Source organism: Pleurodeles waltl, chromosome 2_1 (assembly GCF_031143425.1).
Source record: "Pleurodeles waltl isolate 20211129_DDA chromosome 2_1, aPleWal1.hap1.20221129, whole genome shotgun sequence".
In the NCBI taxonomy this organism is placed as follows: Eukaryota; Metazoa; Chordata; class Amphibia; order Caudata; family Salamandridae; genus Pleurodeles; species Pleurodeles waltl.
The window spans coordinates 49,702,154-49,718,863 of record NC_090438.1 but is presented as its reverse complement, the minus strand read 5'-3'; positions in this window follow the sequence as shown (position 1 = coordinate 49,718,863).

Here is a 16,710-nt window from a genome sequence, read left to right as displayed (position 1 = left end):
ACTTTAACTTTGATTTGTCCCTTTGCATGAAGTGGTAGTCTTAACTTGCCGCCGTGAGGCAATTGCCCCGTTCACCCCTGCCCCTTTGTCCCGTCCCATGCTGATCGAGAAACGGTACCTGTGAGACGAAGACTTCCTTGTATGCTGATCGTAATTGGTAAATATGAAAGGAAATTGTAAAATTGCATTGTGTTCCTTTTAGGTAACCAACTGCTGATTTTGATAAGATCCCTAGCTAGGAGTTTTCTAAATTTATGTTGCTAAATTGTTTTTGCATGAAGTCCCACATGCCGATTCTAATTTGAGGTTAGATGAGGATTCCATATGTTGCACGATGCAATTTGAGATCTTGTTATGCTGACTAAATGTACGCAATTAGTTCATTACAGATTATCGTATTAGTGCTTTGCATTGCCATTATCGAATGCCTTGTGATTCAAATGCTACATAGATTACACTTGTTTCGACGATATGGACAGCTATTAATGTTCATTTATGTTTATCATTTGGTGTTGAGACACATCTATATCGTGCTAGCTTTGTTAATATAGGGAAATAAATTCACTAACTTTGCAATAAACTGGTGTGGTTATTCCCGACTGAAAGGTCAGGGTTCGCCGAAATGTATTCTGGATTAATCATTAAGTGTTATGTTGATCAAGGTATTGCTTATGTACGTTATTGATTATTGATCTGATGCGATTGATCGATTAAGAGTACAGAGAGTTCCCACTTAGTCAAAAGATCCATCGGCCTAAAGAGCGTCAGAACACAGGTAAATTGTTACCACGGTTTGCTTTATCAGTAGATGGTAGCAGAGGACGGTTACGTCTTTTGGGACCCTGTACTATTAGAGTACATGTTGTTGAATTAACGGTTACGCATTTTGAGGCCTTAAAGAGAAGTTGAATTAGATTTTTGGATAAAACTGATTGACAGAATGATGATGGGCTAGGCCCACCGCGACTTTCCCGGGATCTCGGAGCTTGCGAATGGAGAGAACGGAGGTGTGGAAACAGCGTTGGCGGTACTAGTGATGGTATGAGTGATGTTAGGGTTCTGCGCTTGCACAGCTTATTGCCGCAGGGTGTGTGAAAAGGTTGCGAGGATTTTTTCTTTTAAAGGATAGCGGAGGTGCGACTCCGAGTGTAGAAGTAGAGAAGTCGTCGAACTTCATAGAGATATCGGAGGTGCGGCTCCGAGTGTGGGAGTAGGGAAGTCGTCGAACTTCATGTGCGTGTGGCGCTTTGTGCATAAAAAGGTCCACGTGGTTGTTGTTGTTGAGGCGGGCCCTGCGAGGTCAAGAGACTCCGGAGTATGTTGATCCATGTTGTGGTCGGGGCGGTTTAGTAGGTTGATCGGGCGTGGTCAACGAGTCGGTACGTGTGTTAGGGAGTGAAAGAAACTTCGACTTCGGGCTCTGACAAGATTCTAAGTGCACTAGAACAGATCATTGACAAGTTGAGAGTAGGTCTGCAGGTCAGATTTGCTTGCGAACGTGGGGACCGAGAAAGACGGAATAGCGGCCGAGGCTAGTGAAAGGTCCCTAAGGTCCTGAAGCGATTGTGTTACCCTTCCTGTAGTAAACCGACAGATCTGTTTTAGTTTTTGGTAGCTCGCGATACATGCAAGAAGTTGTTACGGGAGGAGCTGAGTGAAGGAAGACTAGCCGCGAGGCTTTGTCAGCCGCAGAGTGTGTGAGTGTGACGTCACTAGGAGCCGCGCTGGGATAGGTTGGTTGGAGAAGAAGGGTCGCGCACGGATTGGACGCAGTCCGTGGGGCTCGTTTGGAAGGGGAAAGGCAAGCGAAGAGTATTCCGGGAATTAAAGTCACCTATTGATTACAAATTTTGTGGAATAAAAGTGACCCATTGATTACAAACTTTGTGAAATAAAAGGCGAGAAAATGAAATTCCTTAAAGCATTTAGGAGTGCGATGAAAGGGGAGTCTTACATCAAAGCGAGCGTAGGAGAGGAGACGCCGCCCGAGGGCACACCAGCTTACATTGTAATGGAGGAAAAAGGGGTAGCTCCGTGTCTTTGGCTAAAGCAATGGCACAAACTGACAGAGAAACATGGGAGCGTAGTGTTCCCGATACATGGGACATTCAATGTAAGGATCCTAGAGAATTTGAGATTCACGATGTATGACATGAAGGTGCCTCCAAGGCCAGCCCAGTTTGAGGCTCTAGCAATCTGGGAATTAATGGCTAGACAGCAACAGAAGAATAAGTTTGAAACAAGGATGAGGAAGGTAGAAAAGACACTAGCGGATGCTAGGTGGGATAATGCGCAGAAGGTGTGGAGGTCAGATATATTGCAGGGAATAAAATTGTTTCCCGCAATTACTAAGGAGGAAGAGGAGACAGGTAAGAAAGCTACCTGTAAGACGGACAGGAAGTGTTCCAAGGATAGAGAGGACGAGGAAAAATTGAGAAGAGAAGAGGAGTTAGAGGATGAGGAGCTAATAATGCAATTGCTGAACGACCGTCCACCACCTTATGCGGAGAATGGACAAGGTCCAAGTACCAGTTCTGCCCCTCCGGCATCGGTACAGAACAGTGAAACCCAGAGTTCAGGAGCGCCATCGGGATCTAAGGACCCGAGTTTACTGTTCACCCCGCAGATACCGCAGGTTAGGAGAATATATCCAGATGTGCCCATAATGAAACCAGCAGAAAATTATCAACCGCAGATGCCAGGGTACTACAGCAGTGACAATAGTGGAGGAATGGTTCTAGAACAAACAGTAAGGGGAGTACAGAATGGTCACAATCCAACAATGACACAGGCTGAATCAACTCAGTTTATGATGCCTCAAAAGCAGATGCAGGGAGGAAACGCATATGGTCAGATGACGGGGAGTCAGATGGGCATGCCGGCAATAATGACCCATAGTATGGGGATGAACATGCCTCAGAACATGGGAAATGGACAGAACCCAGACGCGATATCACTACCCATTACTGTAGGTCCACCGGTACCTCTGTACAGTCAGCCTAACTTAGGTATGAGCGGTCAGGGATCAATACTGCAGATTGGGACAGAGAGAAGGTGCATAGAGAACACTCCAGGGATAACTCCTATAGCGGCTCAGCCAAATGGATCTGGACCCTTGATGGAGTTTAGTCCCATATGTGCTCAGTCTACATTGGTGAGGTCGAGCCCCCCACTGATAATACCTCTAACATCGAATACTGAAAATCTGCCGCAACCATCAATGGCAGTCGATGTGAATGCTACACTGATGGGGGTAAATGCGCAACAGCTGACACAGTGGTTCAACAGCTTGAATTCCACACAAGGTTCAGACAGTGGGAAAGGAGAAGAGTACCTGAATAGGATGAGGCTGAACATGGAAGCACAAGAATTGGTGGAAGGGAATATGGGTGTGAACAGGTTAGAGTCCTACACGGAAGAGAAGCTGAGGTATCTATGTCCAAAGATCACGAAAGAAGTGAACAAGGTACATAAAAGTTTGCAGGAAGTAGCGGACAGAAACGGGATTGACATAGGCAAGACGAAACACTTGAGCAGGAGCTATAGGTTGGATTTTGGGACCACAGATTTTGAACACATGAGGTCAGCAGGTATGAAGGCACACCTTAGAGAATTGTTGCAGAGTGCCCAAGTGTGGAGGTGCTTAGACAAGTGGGAAAGCAGGTGGGTAAAGAGGAAGGATAAGAGGAGGGACAGTGCTACAGAGCACAACGAGAAAAGACCGCAGAGCAGCGAGACAGTAACCATGTTACCAATGAGGGAGACAGCAGGGGGAAAATTAATACATGTACCATGGCACAGAAGCGACATTCAGTCATTTACGGATGATTTTCCCAAACTGAGAGAGAAGCCGATTGAATGGTATCAACAGACTGATAGGTTTGTCAAGCTTGCAAAATGTCTCTGGGAAGACCTGAATACCCTATTTGAGATTGTGGTTCCGGCAGATTTGTGGGAGGATTGCAAAAGAGCTGTAGGTTGGCCGACAAGCGAACCAGAGAGAGACAGGGAGACGGGTGCACCATCACCTATGGTGATGAGTTTGTACTATAAGGTGATTGAGCATTTGAAGACGAAGGTTGCCGCGAAAAATGTGGATTGGCAGAAGATTGATCGAACTGCCCAAGAGGCTAAAGAATCGATTCATAGTTACTATGAGAGGTTGTTGAAGGCGTTCAAGAATTACAGTGGCACGGAAGCAATCGAGGCAAAAGATATGCTTCATTTTGTGTTTAGATTTGTGGAAGGGTTGAGACCAGAGATAAGTTAGATGATAAAGTCGCATTTGATCTGCTGGCAGTCGAAACCGATTGATGAGGTCTTGACTTATGCGAAATATTGTAGCGACGAGATTGAAGTGAAACAGAAAAAGCTGAAAGAGAAGGTGATGATGATGCAGCTTAAAGCAGCTCAGACAGGTCTGCAAGGTCTGCAAGGGATGCAAGGGTTCCAACAGCAGGTACCGCAACCGCAGCCGCAGTTGCAGGGAAACATGGCGTTTCAGCCACAGGCGAGAGGCAGAGGCAGAGGAGGTTTTGTGAATAATGGTCCGGATTTAAACACTGTTGTAACGGGTGTGCAGGCAATGAAGAAAGTGATGCCGTGTCACGCGTGCGGAATTGTAGGTCATTGGAAACGCGAGTGCCCGATGGTGGTGCAGGAAGGTGCAGGTGCAGGTGTTGGTCAGCAAAACAATGATGTCAATGCATTTCAGACAATGAGGGGACCGAAAATGAGAGGTCCAAACCCAAATTTTCAGACCGTAAATCAATTGCAGGGATTACAACCTATGCAGCCGCAGCAGATGCAGATGCCTCGTATGCAGATGACGCAAATGCAGCCAATGCAACAGCAGTTACCCATGGTACCTAATCAGCAAATGCAAATACCTTTGGCACCAATGAGTCAGCAGCAAGTGATGGTTCCTCCACAGGTCTCGGGTCAGCTAATGAGTACAAATGGCACCGTACAACAGTTCCCATTACACAGTGAGAGTGGAATAAACAATGTATGGGAGAGTGAAAGCTCAGAAGAAGAAGGAGATTGTGTGCTTGCAGCATCCTTAGAAGTTGATCAAAAGGGTCCGTACGTAGAGGGAAGAGTAATGGGTCATCGTGTTTCATTCTTGGTGGACACAGGAGCCACACATTCAACTGTTAAGAGTAGTGAAGTACCAAATTTGCCACTCTCAGGGAGGACAGTTCAAGTGGTGGGAGTAGCAAACAGACACCTGACGAACCCAATTACAGATCCGGTACCAGTCAGCATCGGTAACTATCAAGGGGTGCATCAGTTTGTGATATGTGACTCAAGCCCAATAGCACTGTTAGGGAGAGACCTGTTGTGCAAGCTGGGATGTTCGATCATGTGTTCGAACGAAGGAATAACAATCCAGACAAACAGTGATGGGGAAGAAGAGGACAGTGTAGAGGGGAATGAAATGGAAACGGTCGATGAAGAGTATCCTCTGATTTGCCTTTTTCCGATGATAACTGAAGAAGATATTCCAGCCGAATTACGGGAAACAGTCGGAATAGAAGTGTGGGACATGACAGGGAAAGAGGTGGGATTGATGAAAGGAGTGGAACCAGTGAAAGTGACTGTAAAGCCCAATGCGATCTTTCCCCAGACCCCACAATACCACATGCCACAAGATACCCTCATGAAAGTTGCCCAACTCATTGACGAATTTGTGAAACAGGGGGTACTGAAAGAAGTGTTAAGCAGTCCCTGTAATTCACCGATAATGGGACTAATAAAGCCAAGTGGAAAGGTCCGACTCGTGCAGGACTTGAGGAAAATAAATGACATTATAGTCAAATGCTGCCCTGTTGTACCGAATCCAGCTGTGATAATGTTTCAGATCCCTTGCGATGCTGAGTGGTTCTCAGTCATCGATTTGTCACAAGCATTCTTTTCTGTGCCTCTTCATGAGGACAGCCAATTTCTCTTTTGTTTCAAATTCCTAGACCGAGTGTACAGTTGGTGTCGAATTCCTCAAGGGTTTTCTGAGTCACCGTCAATATTCAATCAGGTTCTAAAGAAAGACTTGGAAGAGTTAGAGTTGCCATTCGAGTCAACCCTAGTACAGTACATTGACGACTTACTGGTTGCATCAAAGACAGAAAGTGGCTGCACAGTCGATACCATTGCTCTGTTGAACCATTTGGGAGGGAATGGACACAAGGTGTCTCCTTCCAAATTACAGTTCTGTCAGAAGAAAGTGAAATACTTGGGTCACCAGATAGAGAAAGGGTCACGGAGGATAATGAAGGAAAGAATTACAAGTGTACTTCAGATGAGTCCGCCCAGGACGAGAAAGGAGGTGAGGAAATTCTTGGGAATGGTGGGCTACTGTCGCCAGTGGATTCCCAACTTCTCGACTCTAGCGAAGCCTTTACTGAAACTGACCCAGAAGGATGCTTTGGATCAAATTGAGCTGAAAGGAGATGAGATGGATGCTTTTGTCGAATTGAAAGAGTGCATGTGCAGGGCTCCAGCTTTAGGTATGCCTGATTACACAAAGCCTTTTACATTGTTTTGCCATGAACGTGATGCATGTTCTTTGTCTGTCTTGACTCAAGCCCATGGTGGCGTAAACAGACCAGTAGCGTATTTTTCAGCTACTTTGGATCCGGTCGCAGCAGCACTCCCAGGGTGTTTGCGCGCCGTAGCAGCAGTTGGTATCAGCCTCACTCAGAGTGAAGGAATAGTGATGGGACACCCAGTAACAGTCATGGTCCCTCACTCAGTTGAGATACTTTTGACCCGCTCCTGAACACAGCACATGACTGGAGCTAGACTCACAAGGTATGAAACGATAATTCTGGGCTCACCGAATGTGCAGCTGAAAAGGTGCACTACGTTGAATCCAGCAACCTTGCTTCCTGGAGAAAATGTCGAAATTGAGAACGCTGAAGACGTCGAGCATGACTGCCTTCAGGTGACTGAATTTTGCACAAAACCTCGACCGGACATTAAGGATACGAAGCTTGATGAAAATGACCAAATTCTTTTTGTTGATGGTTCATGTCTAAGAGACGGGATGGGGATTTTGAAAGCAGGATATGCTGTATGCACTGTAACAGGTGTCTTGGAAGCGGGATGGCTTCAAGGAGTCTATTCTGCACAAGTAGCAGAACTTGTAGCCCTTACCAGAGCATGTCAACTGTCTGCATTGATGAAAGTCACCATTTACACTGATAGCCAATATGGGTTTGGGATTGTGCATGACTTTGGACAACTATGGTCACAGAGAGGTTTCCTGACTTCTTCAGGATCCCCAGTGAAAAACGGGGAGAGAATAAGGGAATTGTTACATGCCATTCAAGTGCCAGCTGAAGTTGCAGTGGTAAAGTGCAGTGCTCACGAAAGGACAGGACTACGTTTCTCTGGGAAATGCATATGCGGATCAAGTCGCAAGATTTTGTGCCTTGAACTGTATATTACTGAGAGATGAATGGAACTCAATAAGTGAGCCAGAACTCGAACCAGCTGAAGCATTTGCCTTGAAGGTCGTAGATACAATAGAGGAACTAAAAGCATTACAAAATAATGTCAGGGAGGATGAAAGAGATTCCTGGATCAAATCACAATGTATAAAGAGACAAGACGAGTTATGGGTTTCAGATGAGGGAAAATTTGTTTTGCCAAATAGTCTCTTATCACAGCTTGCGCGGTTCTATCATGGGCAAGCTCACCTAGGGAGAGATGCCATGATAAGATTGTTCAAAACTGATTGGTTTAACCCCAGATTTCGTCAAGCTGCAGAAGCAGTTTGCCATCGATGTGTCACTTGCCAGCAGATGAACCCAGGGAAGGGAACAGTTGTGAACGCGAGTCACATTGGTAGGGCAAGCGGACCATTTAGTTGTATGCAGATGGACTTCATTGAGATGCCTGTGCATGGAGGTCTGAAATATGTGTTGGTGATTGTGTGCATTTTTAGTCACTGGATTGAGGCATACCCCACACGTAGAAATGACAGCCTTACAGTTGCCAAGCTATTATTGAGAGAGTTGATACCGCGTTTCGGATTCCCGATCTCTTTAGAATCAGATAGGGGAAGTCACTTCAACAACGAGGTGATAAAGTTACTTTGCGAAGCGCTGAACATTGAGCAAAAACTGCATTGTAGCTATCGCCCTGAAGCATCAGGACTGGTGGAACAGATGAATGGTAGACTGAAATCAAGAATGGCGAAAATATGTGCATCAACAAATTTGAAATGGCCTGATGCATTACCCTTAGTGCTAATGTCAATGAGAAACACTCCTGATAGAAAAACTGGATTGTCTCCGCACGAAATTCTCATGGGCAGGGCTATGAGACTTCCTGCAGTTCCCGCAAATGCGCTTTTGAATATTACAGATGATATGGTGTTAGACTACTGCAAAGGTCTGGCTGACGTGGTTCGCTCTTTCTCTCACCAGGTGGAAGCGACCACCTTGCCACCGATCCAAGGTCCAGGACACGCACTGAAAGCAGGTGACTGGGTCGTGGTGAAGAAGCACGTGAGGAAGTCGTGCCTGGAACCCCGTTGGAAAGGCCCTTTCCAAGTGATCCTGACGACAACTACCGCTGTGAAGTGTGCGGGGGTTCCCAACTGGATTCACGCCAGTCACACAAAGAAGGTGTTGTGTCCCACAGATGAGGAAGTTGAAGCACTGAAATTGCCAGTGCCTGATAAAACAGTGCCGAGTGCTGAGACAGAACAAAAGCGAACTGAAAGCGAACAAGCAGCAGCAGGAGAAAAAGAGATATTATTGGAGAACGAAGAGTCCGACTCACTTGGGGAAGACCAAGGAGAAAGTTCAGACAGCGACGAAGAAGCTGCAGGTGACAAAGAGCCTGAAGCAGCTGAGGGTAGCAAAAAGCCTGAAGCAGCTGAAGGTGACAAAGAACCTGAAGCAGCTGAAAGTGATACAGAGCCTGACGAAAGTAACGGTGACGAAGGGCTCGAAAAAGGTGAAAGGGCAGGAGAGCCCGATCAGAAGAAGGCTTTCCCAGAAACAAACGATACAGAAAAAGAAAAAGAGAACGTGATCGATTCCCCTGAAGGAGGGGACAAGGCAGAGCAGAACGAAAAAGTTCAAACCTCTACAGAAAAGGTCGCAGGTCCATCAAATGGACATGGTGCAAAGAGGAGGCTAAGTATATCACCAGTAAAACAAAGGTCTGGAGAAGGTTTGAACGACGGAGAAAGGCCAAAAGTAAAAGAGAAAAGAAAAGAAGTGTCTGTCGTGATACCAACCTCGAGTGAAGAAAAGGACTTGACAAAAGAGGACAGTACCAGCGAGGCAGAATCGAAAAGAGAAGCAAAATTGAAAAGGAAAAGGATACCGAACAGAAGGTATTCTGGTCCTGAATGGGCATATGCAGTCAATGACGATTGGACTGACGAGTTTGTATCTCTAAGCATCGAGAACGAAGAAGAGGAAGAGATACCAATAGAAAAGAAAAGTTTTATGGACAGTGTTGATTGAAAGGGTGATAAATGACATTGCTTGCTACAATCTAACGTGAAATAAACAACCAGCTGAGACATTGCTAAACCGGATGAGACATTTGCTAAACCGATAAAGACTGAGTTATTGCCGAATTGAGACAAATGCTGCTAACCGATAAGTGACTGGCCTTTTGAAGAAGACGGTGTGAACATTGCGCTCGCTCAGCTTCGTAACTGAATTGCTAAATAGTTTCATTTATAAGTGCTTCTAGCTCTCTGATTCTATACAGATCATGACGCAAACCAATAGAAAGAAATATTGTAAATATCTGTGTATAGGCTTGGTAGTTACATGTGTACTAATAATAATGGCGATTGTTTTTGGAATACATGGAAAAGGTGAGAATGAGAATATTGAGGCTTCTACTTTTGTTCCTGTTACTGTCACTGAACTAACCGCATTGGAAAGGCTAGCAATGGATGAGAGACTCTTGCATGAAAGGAAAGAGCTTTCGTATAATGTTTTCTATCGCTTACTAACAGAATATGTTGAGACAATGGATGCGAAAGATTGTTATGTATGTACCCAGATACCGACATCAGTGAAGGAGGGGGTGACATATCACCACATGCCTCTTACATATGGGATTACATGTAGTATAGTAATGTCTAGGTTTTATGGTCAAACTAACATACAGTATTTTTACTCAAATTATGATGTTACCTTTGCTTATGTTCCTATAATAGCGCAGCTAAGCCAGACTGCAAAAGATTGGGATGCTAAAATTATGAGGGAATTTTTCGAGCCAATGCTACCTTTTGAAACGGCTCACGCTCATAGGGAAAATCTTACCTGTTCACTCTCTGCAGTAGAAATAAGCGTTTTAGATCGCACAGATGATAGAAGGGCTCAAATGAAGGCGAAATTAGAAAAGGAGTTACATAAGAGGACTTCAGTAGATAATTATGATTTTGCTGCAATAAAAACACAAGGGAAAATTGCTTTAGATGCTTGGCATGTAGGGAAGTTTTGTATATATCGAGGTGAATCTTATTATGACAACATTTTTGTAGGGGCGAGTGAGTGTAAACATACGTTTATCTTTAAGGCCAAATGGACATTCATGATGGACGGACTTGACCCTGTCATTCCAGGTGTATATTACATTTGTGGGCATAATGCCTATTATCGTCTTCCAAAGGGATGGTGGGGGAGATGTTATTTGGGTATAGTGTTCCCAAAGGTTTATCAGCTGGATGACGTATCGATGATTCAAAAGACATCTGGACCCCATCGTATCCAGAAAAGAGAGGCCGCAGCTGCTGTGGTAGGTGATATATTTGGAGCCATGATTCCTTCATTGGGAGTCGTGCTGAATTCCATCAAAATAAGAAAGTTGTCTACTATAGTGGATAACATGTTGACAACGTTTTCAGGTGCTATAATCCTGATGGATGCTGAACTTGCAGCGGAAAGAGCTATGACTCTTCAAAATAGGCTTGCTTTAGACATTCTTTTAGCAAAGGATGGAGGGGTTTGCAAAATGCTTGGTGCAAGACACTGTTGTACCTATATACCCGACAATAGTGTGAAAATTAAAACTATGCTTGCTAATCTAACAAAAGAAAGTGCAGATTTAAAGGAACTGAAAGAACCAGGAGTGTGGGAGAAGGTTGGAAAAGGACTTGCTTCAGTGGGACATTGGATTGGGGGAATTTGGAATGGAATATTGTTAAAAATAATAGAGGGAATTTTAGTAGTGATAATTTGTATATTTGGAATTTGGGGAATAAAAAGGGGAATAATAATGATTATGGAAAGAATTAAAAGAAGAAAGGAGGAGAAAATTATGAAAAGAATGGCAGAAGAATACAAAGCACAAACTAGGGGAACTAAAAGGAAAAGGGAACTGACAGAATTTTAATGGAATAAAATTTGTGGGCTAAATTTGTGTGATGACAAGTAGTCATCAGAGGAGGGATTGATGAAGCAGAAAATGAAGGTTTTGATTTATTAACGCATAAACGTAGTGTGAAATAATCATGTGTGACATTAACCGAACTAATAAAGATTGTACGGGGACAAAATGTGCCCTTAGAGTAGTTTGCCAACATTATAAGCGTGCTTTATATATAACGTGGTGTATTAGAATTGCACTAATCCGACATAATCATAAACGTGTGCTACGATTTGCTTGTTTGAAATGCTTTAGCTTAGCATTACTTTAGCGGAGGCTTTGGCCTAGTGGCCTGGTCTCACGGTTTAGATGTTCGTATTTTTCCAATGTGCTATTAAACGTGTATTTCTGCTTGAAGCTGTATTTTTCCACAGAAACTGTTCACATGCTTATCTTAAAGTTTCGTGCCAGCATGGCATATTTTCTCTTTAATTCAAGGTCGACTTGCAGGTGCGGACAATGGAGGCTCTGAAAGTGAGCTAATTGATAGACAATGTTGCGATTTCCGTACCCATCTCCAAGGATAATGTATGCTTAAGTAAAAGCTTGAGAACTGTCGTTTTTGATTGGACAATTTGAAGCTAACCTATGAACCCTCCAATGGAGACCCTACTGGATTCGAACTGTTGTCTATAAAACCCAGGTGCACGAGAAGAAGGTAGCCATTACTAGTCATTGCGCTATTAGAGGCCATTACCCGGACACTACGCCATTTTGAGAGACTTTGATGCTTTCTCTAGTCGAGAGAAAGAGACTTTAAATGATTCTTGCCCTAGAGACTTTAACTTTGATTTGTCCCTTTGCATGAAGTGGTAGTCTTAACTTGCCGCCGTGAGGCAATTGCCCCGTTCACCCCTGCCCCTTTGTCCCGTCCCATGCTGATCGAGAAACGGTACCTGTGAGACGAAGACTTCCTTGTATGCTGATCGTAATTGGTAAATATGAAAGGAAATTGTAAAATTGCATTGTGTTCCTTTTAGGTAACCAACTGCTGATTTTGATAAGATCCCTAGCTAGGAGTTTTCTAAATTTATGTTGCTAAATTGTTTTAGCATGAAGTCCCACATGCCGATTCTAATTTGAGGTTAGATGAGGATTCCATATGTTGCACGATGCAATTTGAGATCTTGTTATGCTGACTAAATGTACGCAATTAGTTCATTACAGATTATTGTATTAGTGCTTTGCATTGCCATTATCGAATGCCTTGTGATTCAAATGCTACATAGATTACACTTGTTTCGACGATATGGACAGCTATTAATGTTCATTTATGTTTATCATTTGGTGTTGAGACACATCTATATCGTGCTAGCTTTGTTAATATAGGGAAATAAATTCACTAACTTTGCAATAAACTGGTGTGGTTATTCCCGACTGAAAGGTCAGGGTTCGCCGAAATGTATTCTGGATTAATCATTAAGTGTTATGTTGATCAAGGTATTGCTTATGTACGTTATTGATTATTGATCTGATGCGATTGATCGATTAAGAGTACAGAGAGTTCCCACTTAGTCAAAAGATTCATCGGCCTAAAGAGCGTCCGAACACAGGTAAATTGTTACCACGGTTCGCTTTATCAGGAGCGCCAGGCGCACAGAGATAGGCCCATTCCGTGTGCCATATTAACAATGCGCCATCCCTGAGGCAGGCACAGGGGGCGGACTGGCCCTACCGGGCATCATGTGTTTCCCAAGAGGCGGGACGGGGCCAGTTTTGCTACTTAGGAACGGTTTTGCAACGGTGCTGCAATATCACCCCCTAGTAAAACCAACAGCAAGCCAGAACAAGCATTTGCAATGCAACGGGTCTTCCGTTTGCTCATGTTAGAGCTGATCGCGTTGTAAACTCCTAACCCGACTTTTCATCTATCGGAAAAAGTACTTTTATGTACAAAAGCCGAAAAAGTGAAATTAACTGTGTAAAGCGCTCAACTTCTGCCAAGCGAAATCGCGCTAAGAAAATAGAGAAAATGTAGTCCACGATCGGACAGAAAACAGCGAGCCTCGCATGTTTTCTGTACTTGGTCGCTGCGCTCGAGGAGGGCTAACCACCGGAAAAGGCATGACGTATGCATGCCTTCCACTAATGAAAGCAAGCAGATTTTACTAGGCAAGCCCACGAACCAATCAAACACAATGACGTGACGTCGACAGGGCTCCGAGCCCTTTTCTAATAACTAAAGCGCCTCGCTGCGATACGCATGCGCAAGCGCATGCAACGCAGGCTCGACCCTAAAAATGCACTCACTCGCGTTTCTAGCCTCTCGGGCCGCCCGTGCTTCACACTTGCACTCAGTTGCTGTTTTTGCAGGGGAGCTGGTCTGACAAAATTGCCAGGGCTGCTTTAATTTCCCAGTCCAGCACTAACAGGAGCGAACTCGACCAGCACCAGAACAGCACAGAGCTGAAATGTGCTTTGAAACTGCAAATTTGCCTTTCAGTCAGAAGGAGCGACAGCACATTGAGGAGGAAGTAGAGATTCTATTTTAGGATCGGAGGCTTGGATGATGCTTCTCTTTCTTTGCTGTTTATTAGCATGAAATCGACAGCAGCCAATGAAAATAGACTTTTTTAATAAACTATGGGTCAGATCTACAAGAAAGCGGCGCATGAGTCCTGATGCGTCACTTTTCTTGCGCCGCCCCTGCCCCATCTAACAACACCATGGTTGCTCCGTATTTACAATACGGCGCCATGGCACTCGTTTCCACAATAGCTTCATAATTTATTATGCTACTGTGGTGCGTTGCTGGATAAGCGTGTGCAGCAAAGCAATAGGGAGGCCCATACGCTACTATGGGCCAGGCACTTTAATGCCTGCCCTGAACAGGCATTAAAAATGGCGGAAAAAAAGTTGCAGTGAAATCTTCACTGTGACATTTTTTGCGGCTTTCTTGCGTGGGAACGCCCTCCTTGCATACATAGTGCAGGTGTAATGTGGCTCAAGGAGTTACTAAGTGGCGCAATGGCAGCATTGCACCACTTTGTAAATGTGGCAAAGGAGACTAGCCTCCTTAGCGCCACAATGACACTAGCATGGCGCTAAGACCTAGTAAATCTGGCCCTATATTGCCCATAAAACATAGCCTGACATCATATCTCATGCACCAATCCCAACGTTTCTGCCAGTAAAAATTGTAATGTCCCCATGTTGACCACCGCTTTCTTTGCTGCTCCGTGTTAAGATATTTTATCAATGTGATTTGTGCAATTTATGACTTTTAACAACTTGTGAGTGCGCCCTTGGGCTCGCCGCCGCTATTTCAGCACCTGAAGGGGTTGCTCAGGAGGCAGGAAGCGGAGCGCTTGAACCCGCCAGGACAACTTGTCCTCTTTCTAGCTCGCCACCCGCACATTACACATGCTCAGTGGCGTAGCGTGGGTTGTCAGCACCCGGGGCAAGGCAAGTAATTTGCGCCCCCTAACCCGGGGCAAGGCAAGTAATTTGCGCCCCCTAACCCGTGGATTTAGTCTCTTCCAAGATGTTGCGCCCGGTGCGGCCGGCCCCCCCTGCACCCCTCACGCTACGCCACTGCACATGCTGAGGTAAACCCTAGTAGTATCGGGTTGGGCGAGCCATGCTGCCTGCAAGTGAGCACCTGCACCTCCGTCATACTGAATATCGGGGTGCCTCTCTAAACGCTTCCCCTCTGCCGGTGTTGGGCAAGGGGCCTGAGGGGCCGACTGATGTCTCACTATACCGTTGCCTCCTTGCCGCCTTGATCCATCTATCTATCTATCTCTCTCTCTATATATATATATATATGTGTGTGTGTTTGGGGTTGCCCCCTCATCAGCTACTTGTGCTAAGCACTTCAGCAAATTATGACTGAACACAGATTGCATGAGGGTGAGCTCTATATTCATGCCACCGAAGAAAGGAATCCCCTCCTTATTGACGTCCGTGTGGAGGCTTATGTCTCCTTGGTGACGCATTGGGTCCAGAGAGCCCCACGTCTCCCCTTCAGGCAATTACGCCGTCAGCAGGGGCATGATCTCAGTTCTTTCCCCCATGCCCCGACGATAACATCTCACATTCGGACATCTTGTCCTCTGACCAGACACACCACACATTCCCTGCGTGTGCCGGTTCGCCTGCCAGGACCCTATTACCATTATCTGCTGAGGTCACACAATACCCTCTCTTTCTGGACGTCGCGGCACCTTCGGAAGATCTTTTGTCACACATGATGGCTTCTGTGTCACAGGCCCTACTATCTACCCTTTCTTCTATTAATGGCCTTTACCGTTCCTTCTCTTCACACAACAACAATTACAGCCCGGACTTAGCTCCCTCCACTTCACATGCTGTTCCCATCCCAAGTCACAAACTGAGTCTCTCAGACCCTCAGGATCAGAGCTCTTCTGGTACCAACTCCCCTCCCTCAGCTCCTGGAACTGCCCCGACTTCGACCCTGATGTGACCATACATTTCCCCTCTATTGTGGCACACCAAGTCCACGTCCACCCTTCGCTGTGCTTATACAGGGAAGTTCATGCCAGACCCCACTAAAGTAAAGTGAAACCCTAATTTGGTCATCCTTTTAAAGTGCCCCCTCTGGCAGATACTTGAGATGGCATCCTCGCCACAACCATGGATAACCCCGGGGATTCCAACGCCCTTCCAAAATGGGCCCAGCGCATCTTGGGCCTTCTGGGCAGCGAACAGTCTGCAGTATACGTAGGAGACCATCTTGTGGAATCTATCCGCAACCCCACCAGATTAGCAGCGTTCGCTACCACAGATTCAGGCCCTACGGCCACCAACAGGCGGCCCGGCGACAAGTCTTCTAATGACATGGCCTCCCTTGATCACATATGTACGGCCTCTGCAGAGTCCGCGACGTCCCATTTTGGCATGGCTAGTTGGACCATGCCTGGAACCTCCTCAAACCTGCTGCAATGTGAAGAGGCAACTGCAGCATCACAAGAGGTCCCTATCGACCCCAAGTCACATATAAATACCAGAATAAATTACCAAGATAAATCGTAATCCATATTCTCGCTTATTTTAGGGAAAAGGACTCACGATTTCTTCGTTCCATCTGGTTATTCCTTGATTGCCATTAAGTGAGGACGAGAAGCGGTGACTGCATACCTGATAGTGCTCTCAGGTTTTTTCCCCCTATGGAATCCCTTCTCAATAAATGTATAGAAGGTATGCCTCGACTGAAGGGATGTTTACTTCACTATTAAGGCTTTGTTTCCATCACAAATACGAGCGTTAGTACTCTGGTTTAGGGGTACGTGTTACCGTGCATGAGATTGCGAGTTTGATTCCGTAGTTTTTTATATATTTTCC